The sequence below is a fragment of the Ochotona princeps genome, chromosome X (assembly GCF_030435755.1).
Source record: "Ochotona princeps isolate mOchPri1 chromosome X, mOchPri1.hap1, whole genome shotgun sequence".
In the NCBI taxonomy this organism is placed as follows: domain Eukaryota; kingdom Metazoa; phylum Chordata; class Mammalia; order Lagomorpha; family Ochotonidae; genus Ochotona; species Ochotona princeps.
In genome coordinates, this window is record NC_080865.1 from 82,507,157 (window position 1) to 82,516,658 (window position 9,502).

At 37.7% G+C, this 9,502-nt stretch overlaps 1 pseudogene; it reads left to right on the forward strand.

The window, feature by feature from the left end:
- The first annotated feature begins 4,357 nt into the window (after window positions 1-4,357).
- Window positions 4,358-6,991, forward strand: LOC101516841 (cullin-1-like; annotated as a pseudogene).
- The last annotated feature ends 2,511 nt before the right edge of the window (window positions 6,992-9,502 follow it).

Here is a 9,502-nt window from a genome sequence, read left to right on the forward strand (position 1 = left end):
AAATATACTGCCCACTTATAAATCATGCATTAAAGAGAATGTCATTACTGTGAGTTCTGTGCTTTGATTCACACAGCATACTGTTCTTTGTTTAGGTTTAAGAATGCATTTATGAGACCAGATGGCAGTTGTTATAATAGGCAATTTACCAAAATGGTACCTAATTAATATTTATTTAATGTGCACAAAAGTCAGCGGCCTTCATCTTTATATTTCGCTTTAATGTTGCCTTTTAGATGCTCCTCATGCATGCTTTGTGCACATTCATTTTTCCTGGCATATTTACTCACACCAGCTTCTGGCTTTTAGTAAAGTCCAGAAATGCATCAATAAGGGAAAATCACAGCATTGTTCCCTATGCATAAAGGTTGGTTGCTGATTGTAGTTACCTTGGCTAGGGGCCCTAGAGGATTTAAGCTTTTTATGCAGTATTAAGGCAACTTGGCTGTACATAATACTGCAGTTATTAAATCTTATCAGTGATATATTGAATAAGAGAAAAATGTATAAGTCTTTATGGAGTTTATGTTCTATATCCACCGTGTTGCTAGCGGCAAGTGTAATTCACAGAAATGATTTATATAAAGATAATGACATATTAATATTTATTAATTATAAACCTTAAGCATTAGCTAATTCAACAACATGTGAAATGTTATGAGAAAGCTCTCTTCTCTGGGTACCTTAACCTTGGAAGTATCATTAAGTACATTGAACCTTTTGTATCTAGTGTTATGGAAGTTGTCTTGGGTTCCCAGAGAGTAACAGTAAGATAGAAAACCAGGACATGTAAAATCATGTGTCCGTCCTTGTTTTTATAATGGAGCAACTTACTAAAATTACCTGCTTGTTAATGAGTACAGTGTTCTCAGATGTCCCTGGGGAAATATAATGTGCATGTTAGTAGCAATTGATACTTCATGGGAGTTGTCTTGCTTTAGAAGATCTCAGCAGGAGGCCCCACATTCCCCTAGCCAGTGGAAAAACCACCTTATAGACCTCAGTTATCCACAAATTTCTCTATTTTAAATTGATTGTGTTTTGACATCCCTGAGCATTTATATTTTTCCTCATGCAACAGTAATACTGACAATTTTCAAGCTGCCTTAAGTACTTAAATTTCATTAATAACATATCTTGAACTTATTAGATAACAAAGTTGTAGGATTTATTATGAATAACAGCATACTCATTGAATCAGTTAATTGCTCAACAGAAAGCAAATGAAATATCTGTATCAAAATAATTTGATGACAATTGATTGATGAAAGGGACTGTTTATAAATGTATGGACAACATGTAGGGGAATTACAAGATACAGTGTAAGAACCAAGGCAAGTTGATTTTGTGATCATCCCTAATCCTGAGAGAAAATGCTTAACGGAACTCAAAAGGATGGGACATTTATGTAAATCCTACTAGAACAAAATTTCTTTTTCTTATTTTTTGAAGATGTATTTATTTATTTATTTATTTATTTTTCTATTTGCATTCATTTTGTTGTTGTTTCCTTTTTTCTTTTAAATTTCATTTTATGACACAGTTTCATAGACTCTGGGATTCCCCCAACCCCTCCCCAAGCCTTCCTCCCATGGTGGATTCCTCCACATTGTTAAAGTAGTACAGTTCATATCCAGTCATGATTGCAGGCATGGACCATGCAGAGAGTCCAGCATCTTATTATCCAGATCAATTCAACAGTTTCCTTGGGAGACCTTCTCTGGTCTGAAAGTAGAGCTGGCAGAATATCATCCCCTGCAATGAAAAGTCACAACACAACTTCAACAACCATTTTCAATATCATGAAGTTAATTGACATGGTATTGAGTGACCAATATGTTAAAAAAAATGCAAGTTCTTAACCACATCCTGTGTCTACTTCATTGACATTTCAATTTTAGTTTATACACAACTGGCTGCTATACACCTTAAAATCGTTATAGGATACTATTCAGCAGTCTTGTGTCTATTTTCATTTTTATATTTAGCAGTTTATAGTATTCAAGTGTGAGTTTACTGAACTTGGCAAGTTTTAGGATAGTCCAGACTGGCTTATAACTCTAACAAGGCATATGTTAACAATTGAGCTGAACAATTTTAGGAGGGGTGTGCAGAGAAATCTTCAATACCTCAGTGAGGAGTAACTAATCTTTGTGTCGTACTTAGTAAGGTATATGTGAGTCCAAGCTGACTGTTTCTTGTCTGGTTCTAAGCTTTCCTTATTGGTCTCTGTCGATCTGATCTAATTTTGGGGTGGGGGGGGGGCTCCAGAGCGACCCTGATGGTCATTGCAAGAAGGGGTGGGGATCCAAAGTTGGAACTAAGTAAGGACCAGAGAAAGCTCCCCTCCCTAGTCCCAAAAGGAGTTTACTGTTCTTCTGTTTCTGAGGACCACTCAGGGCTTCTGGCTGTTGTTCTTATGCCCTTGGATCCTGTGAGGAAGGATCTGGGCTTCTTCAATCCCGTGTGGGAGATCCAGTAGGGAATGGATGACCTCAGAGTTCTCGGCCTACGAGGGCACTTTAATTCCCCGTGGTCTCCTTGGTAGTTAGGATATAGTCCTTGGTGCCCATACTGATAGTCCTTGGTGAGGATCCGGGAGTCTCCAGGGTTGGGATACAAGCCTCCTCCTGTGCACCTGCTCCACTCTGGGGTCCCCCCCTGCTCTGTGCATATAACCTCCTGTTAAGAGGCTTTTAGGATCAATCTTGGATAATTTCTTTAAAAGAGAACCAGGAAAACAAATGCTTCACTGTCTTCTTTCCTGTTGCTATTCTGTTGATTTCCCTTATTAGATAACCCAAATCATGCCAATGAGTAGTTCATAGATCTGAGTCAGAAAACCAGATTGAGAAAAGTAGGGAGTGAATCCAGGACTACAAATATGAGTTGATTGTATTTAGCAAATATGATATGTGAAGCTCCTTGTGTATTTTATTTCCTTTACTTTTTATAATGTCATGAGAGACATGTTAGACAATTTTTACTGGTAATATGTTGAAACATTGAGTTTGACTGGAGCTACAGATAATTAACCAAAATCTGTATTAATAAATGTCACTTTATGTTTTTTCTATAGGATTAATTATTAATAGCTTGCATTTACTGAGAGCTTATTGAATTTCAGTTTATCGACTATACTAAGACATACCTATCATTATCATTTTAAAAAAAAAGGAAAACCGGGACTGATGCTGTAATTTAATGGATAAAAGTGCTGTCCAGCCTACTGGCATCCCATCTGGGCATTGCTTCATTTCCCCACTGTTTCAACTCAGATCCAGCTTCCTGTTCATGAACATAGGAAAGCAGTGGAGGTTGGTCCAAGTGCTTTGATTCTCTGTACACAGATGGAAAATATGGAGGAAACTCTTGGCCCATGGTTTTGGACCAGCCAAGCTAAGGTCATTGAGACCATATGGGGAGTTAAGTTGTGGATGGAAGGCCTGCCTCTTCTCTTTAGCTCTCTTCCTCTCTCTTCATCCCTTCTTCCTCCCTCCCTCTCCCTTTCCCCCTCTCTCTTTCAAATAAATACATCTGAAATTAATAAATTGGGGAAACCAAAACACACAAAAAAAGGATTATGACTTGCCAAAAAGTGTACTGCTGCTCATTTAAGAGCTGCCCTGCTGGAGCTGCTGGCTGCAGTTGGCAGGACATTTCCAGTCCCTTCAGTGCCTTGGGCTTGTGTGATGATGGCAGTGACAATTTCCCTTTCTCCTTCACCCCAGATGCCTGTTAAGCTTCCCAGCAGCTTTTCCCACATGGTCAATGGCGCCTGTTTTCCTGTAATGGAACTTCATTTTCTACTCCATTCTCTATACCTATAAGGTTAGGATACACATAAATAGCCAAATGATGGACTTGTGATTGTTTTTGAGGAGAAAATTGGAGGGAGGGTAAAGGACAAGAGTGTGGGAGGGGAAATCTCTGAGCCTAAGGAACTGTATCATGAGAAATATTTTTACAAAACCATTAAGAATTAAGAAAAGATACTGCTAGAAAGACACGAAGAATGATTCAGGAGGAAATAGAGCCCCAGCTAAAACAATTCCTAGATCTAAAAGATTCACTCCGTCTACATTTATTCTCCTAGTAGTGGGAAGATGTAACAACTGTCAATTCTTGATTAACAAACAATTTCAAGTTAACTGGCTATAGAATAGTCCTCCTATTTTTATTCTTTCCTAGTATGATATTGAAAGGAAAATTTTAGTAAAACCATAAAGGAAAAAGACATTTTTCTGAGTTGCTGTGAATAAATATGGAATAGCACTATATATTTTCAACTAGTGGATAATTAGCTGTTTCTTGAATGAGGATTGCTGTACAGAATGACTTCAGACTATTGCCCACAATGTCAACAAACAGGGGTCAGAATTCCCACAGACAAAATCTTATTGGCCTTGACCACATCTTGAACAACCTGAGAACTGGAATTCAGCAAGTATATACCAGACAAATTATGGTTAAGTCTAGATACATGGAGCTCTATATTCATGTGTATAACTACTGTACTAGCATACACCAGTCCAACTAAGCACAAGGGGCTGGTATTTGATGTCCCCCCCCCCCCGCCCACCAAAAGGAACAGCATCCTGAAGAAGTCCAGTTTTTGGCTTGGAATTAAGTATATAAATGACTTAAGGAATTTTTGAATTACTGGACAAATCTGTAATATGGAGAAGATTTTATGGATGAGAGTGTACTGAAATTCTAGACTCAGCAAAAGAAAGTTCATAAGTTTTCAAGTCAAGTGTTGAATGAAATTTGTACTTATCTCGAGAGGCATTGGATTCCCTGTGAATATAATGATGGACTAAAAGGAATATATTCAATTTTTTCAGTTGCATTGCTAAGAGATTGTTTCAGCCATTGAATACATAGATAATAAATACTGTCTTAAATTGAGTGATAAGGAAGGATATGGTAAAATTGTTAAATATAAGACTGCTTAGTGGAGTAATACAGTCTTATGTGGAATTGAGGTGAGTGAAGATGACACATTTGCCAAAGAGCCCTACAGTAACAGTATATAAAGAAGCCTTTGATTACAATTTTCTGACTGAAAGAGTGATTTTATACCAGAAAGAATACTAAATTCTTGCCACAGAACCAAGTTAAGAAATATACGAAAAAGTGTATGAAGTCTGCTTGAGGAACAAAAGAATCTAGCTCTATATAGCTTCATGAAGGACACAAGATGAGTTAGCAGGAACATGTGAGCAAGGGACTCTTCACCGAAAAACACCTGGGAATGTTTTTTTGTTTTGTTTTGTTTGCAAGTTGTTTTGTAAATTTTTATTCTTTTTTTTTTTTTTGGAAAGGTACACTGGTTCACTCTCCAAATGGATGCAACAGCCAGAGCTGAGCTTGTTAAAAGCAAGGAGTCTCTTCTGAGTCTCCAACATGGGTGCAGGGTCTCAAAACTGGGTCATCCTTTATTGCTTTCCCAGGCCATTAGCAGAGAGCTGGATGGGAGGTAGAGCAACTGGGACACAAACCAGCATGCATATCTGATGCCAACACTTGCAGAAAGGGGATTAGCCAGTTGAGCTAGTGTACCAGTACAAAACACTTGGAAATTTTTCACCCAGAATTTCAGATTTTACTGGATGCTGACAAAAGTGAAGATTTAGAGTGCATGCGTAATCTTATCTCTAGAATGCAGATGGCCTAGGAAAACAAAAAAAAATTGCTGGAGACATACATTTATGGATTCATATTCAGGATCTTACAGCAGTTGAAAAGTGCAAAGAAGCTTCTTTGAACCACCCCAAAATCTAATTATAGACAGTGCTAATGTCCATAAAATGTACCACACTCTGGTAGTGTTGGGATTCAACAATTATGCTAGCTTCTTGGCTGCACTTTCTAAGGCTTGGATCACTTAATAAACAAAACCAAAATGGCTCAGTTGTCTGGTAAATGCCCTAAGTTATTGGCTTACTACTGTGACTCCTTGTTGAAGAAACGTTCCAGTAACTCTAAAGAGGTGGAACTAAAACAACTACTCAAATTATGGTTGTCTTCAGGACACAGAGGACAAATATATGTTTCAAAAGTTCTATGTGAGTACCTGGCCAAGCAAGTTGTGCATCAGAACAATCCAAATGACAGTGATGAAGCAAGTGTGATCTCCAAGTTAAAGCAGAATTGTGGTGTTGAATCTATCTAAACTTGAGCAGAAGTTTTAAAACATTTGGTGTAAGCAAGATTTGAATGATCAGTTCAGAAAATACCTGCCACATTCAGAACCATTGGACTTGGACTTCAGTGTTCAGATGGCGAGCTCTAGATAATGGCCCTTTCCGCAGTCCTGCATCTTTGTCTTGCTACTAGAGCTAGAATAGTTAATCAGCAATTCATGCTGTTGTACACCAGCCATCACATTGACAGAAAATTGACATGGTTGTATTATCTGTCTAAAGAAGCAGAAACTAATTACTTCAAAAACAGTTACATTTTGCAGGCATCTATGTTCCAGATGGCAGTTCTGCTTCAGTACAACATGTAAAATGCCTATAATGTATAACAGTTGACTGATAGTACTCGGATTAAAATGGACATTTTGGCCCAAGGCCTGTAGATTTTATTAAACTTACTGGTCATAAAAGATGAAAATGCAAATGTTGAGAAGGTGGAATTGAAGCCAAATACCTTCATGAAATAATATCCTGGTTATCGTGGTTATTAAAATAAGAAAGTAAGGGTTGATATAATTGTGTCAATGAAAACTGAACATAGAAAGAATAAGAAACCACACCCCAAAATAATGAGGAAGACCACAAAGTACAGAATTGGTTGGCCATTCTATGTCATGAAATTAGGTTCTGATTAACCAGCAGTTAATTGGCAAGGATCCTCTCAGCTTTCCTCCAGGTTCAAGACTCAGGTCCTGGTAATCAAGAAACATGTTGGTATTCTGATTGAGAAAGAATATTTTGAGCACATAGATGGTGAAAAGGACACTTACAGTTACTTGGATTAGTCCTGCTAAAATGGTCTGTGTGACCTGCAGCAAATGTCTCATGATGGAAACAGTGAAAGCAACTAGAGCTCATAACAACCAGCCTGCCACTAATTAAGCCTCTTTTAAAATCATCCTCTTTATTTATTTCATTTTGTTTACAGAAAATTGCAGTTATTGAGATCAATGAAGTTATGTGAAGATACAGATAAATCATACTTGAATATAATTTTAATGAGCTAATTTAAGATATATAAAATCATATTGTATGTGAAGGACATTTTCCTTTAAATATTAAATTTACTTAAGTATTTTTTCACTAAGTAAATTTCCAAATGCAATAATACTGTTCCATCTTTATTGTAACATTTTTTTGAAGAGCAACTATAATACTAGATGCAGCTGACCACAAGTCTGAATATTAATAAAACCAGGTGGATGGAGAGGGACTGGCACAATAGCTCAACTGGTTAATCCTCTGTGTTGTGGCTCTGGCATCCCATATAGGCACCAATTTGTGTCCCAGCTGCAACACTTCTGATCCAGTTCCTGACTTATTGCCTGGAAAAGCAAAGGAGGATGTCCTGAACCCTTAGGACCCTGCAGCCATATGAGACATCTGGAAGAAGCTTCTGGCTCCTGGCTATGGATTGACTCAACTTTGGTCATTGCAGCCATTTGGGGAGTGAAATAGTCAATGAACGATCCTTTTCTCTGTCTCTCATTCTCTCTGTAAACCTGACTTTCCAACAAAAACTAGTATCTTTGTTTTAAAAAAAATCATATGGAGAATGACCAATAAGGCTGTCAATGTGGCCCAAAGAATTTAGACACCTCTTGGAACACCTGCATGCCACACTAAGTGCCACTTCTGCTTCCAATCCAAATTCCAGCTAATGTACCTAGGAAGCAGCAGATGGCATTACAAGTGCTTGAGTATCTGCTGAAATTCCCATCAATTGATCTCACACTTACAGCATAACTACTCACTATTGATAGATTTTGAGACTGTAAATATGGGACACCAGAGCCATTTAACCTAATTTAATAACAGGAGGAATGATGAATTCCATGGTGAGAGCTGCATGCTACTGCATGTAAATTAATACAGTGACTACCTGATTGCCAGCTATAATCTAGGGCAGCATTTACGGCGTGAGTAGCAATTTGAGATCAAGTCTGAATAGGTGCTTGTGTAATTTGATACAAAGAATAATATGTATAGTGTGCTTCATTTTCTAATGTGTGGAAAGAAAAGTAAAATTTCTGTACAAAAAAAGTTACAGAGCTGTTAAAGTGGGCGTGCACATGCGCGTGCACACACACACAGATTTGGACCTAGGTAGTCTTGTTCTAAAGCTCATGTTGCTAATTACTACACTATAGCATCTGCTAGCCTCTTTTGTTTTCTAAACTACTTTGTTCATGTTTATCTTTTCTCCTACATTACAAAGCAATGATTGAAGTGGCTTTTGTAACCCTTTATTAATAACTCAATTTCTGTTTCAGTCTTTACATGAAAGGAGTAAATAATCTGTCACTGCACTGACTAAATTCCTCATACCTTTTCCAATAAAAGGAGATTTTCCCTCCACCTTGATAACAATAGCTGTATATTTCTGTCTAGATCAGAATTTGACCTCTAGGATTGTGGAACTGAGTTTGGAATCCTAATAATTTGGATAGGAAGATGGTCATATACAAGGGCTGGTTTTGAATGCTTATGCAAAGTGTATTATATTTTCTTTCAAAAATAAACTCCGTATCCACCAACACCTGCTGGCGAGGATGCAGGGAAAAAGGAACCCTACTGCATTTCTGACGGGATTGCAGGCTGGTGCAACCAGTATGGACATCAGTATGAAGAATACTCAGGCAGCTGAAAATCTACCTACCATATGACCCAGCAATACCACTTCCATGAATATCAAAAAGATCTGTTACATGAGAAAGCAACATGCACCCCTCTGTTCATAGCACAGTCAATAATCAGAAAAACATGGAAGCAACCAAAATGCCCATCAACAGAGGACTGGCTAAGTCTATGAACTAACTATGGTTCATCTACTCTATGGAATATTACTCAGCTATTTAGAAAATGAAACACATTTGTTTGTGGCCAAATGGGCCCAACTGGAGATAATCATGCTAAGGGACATGAGCCAATCTCAAAAGGTCAGATATCATATGTTTGCCTTAATATAAGATAATATGATGTCAAATCTAAAAATTGCACCTGTGAATCTTACTGTACTTCCTAGTTTGCACCACACATAATAAGATCTTGTGATGTAACCTATTAATAATTCATGAGAGACCGATTGCTTGTGACCACCTGAGATGTCAATGTCCCTTTTATCACTGTTATAACTACACCCATGGGTAATGATGATCTAGTCCAAATTGTACTCCCATTAGAGCCACCTCGGTCACAGGCTAGCATTTATTTCTACAGGAAGATGTAGGACATTCTTTTGCACTACCCTAATGTCACATTGATACCTTTGTTACAAGTTCAATAACACTGTGGAG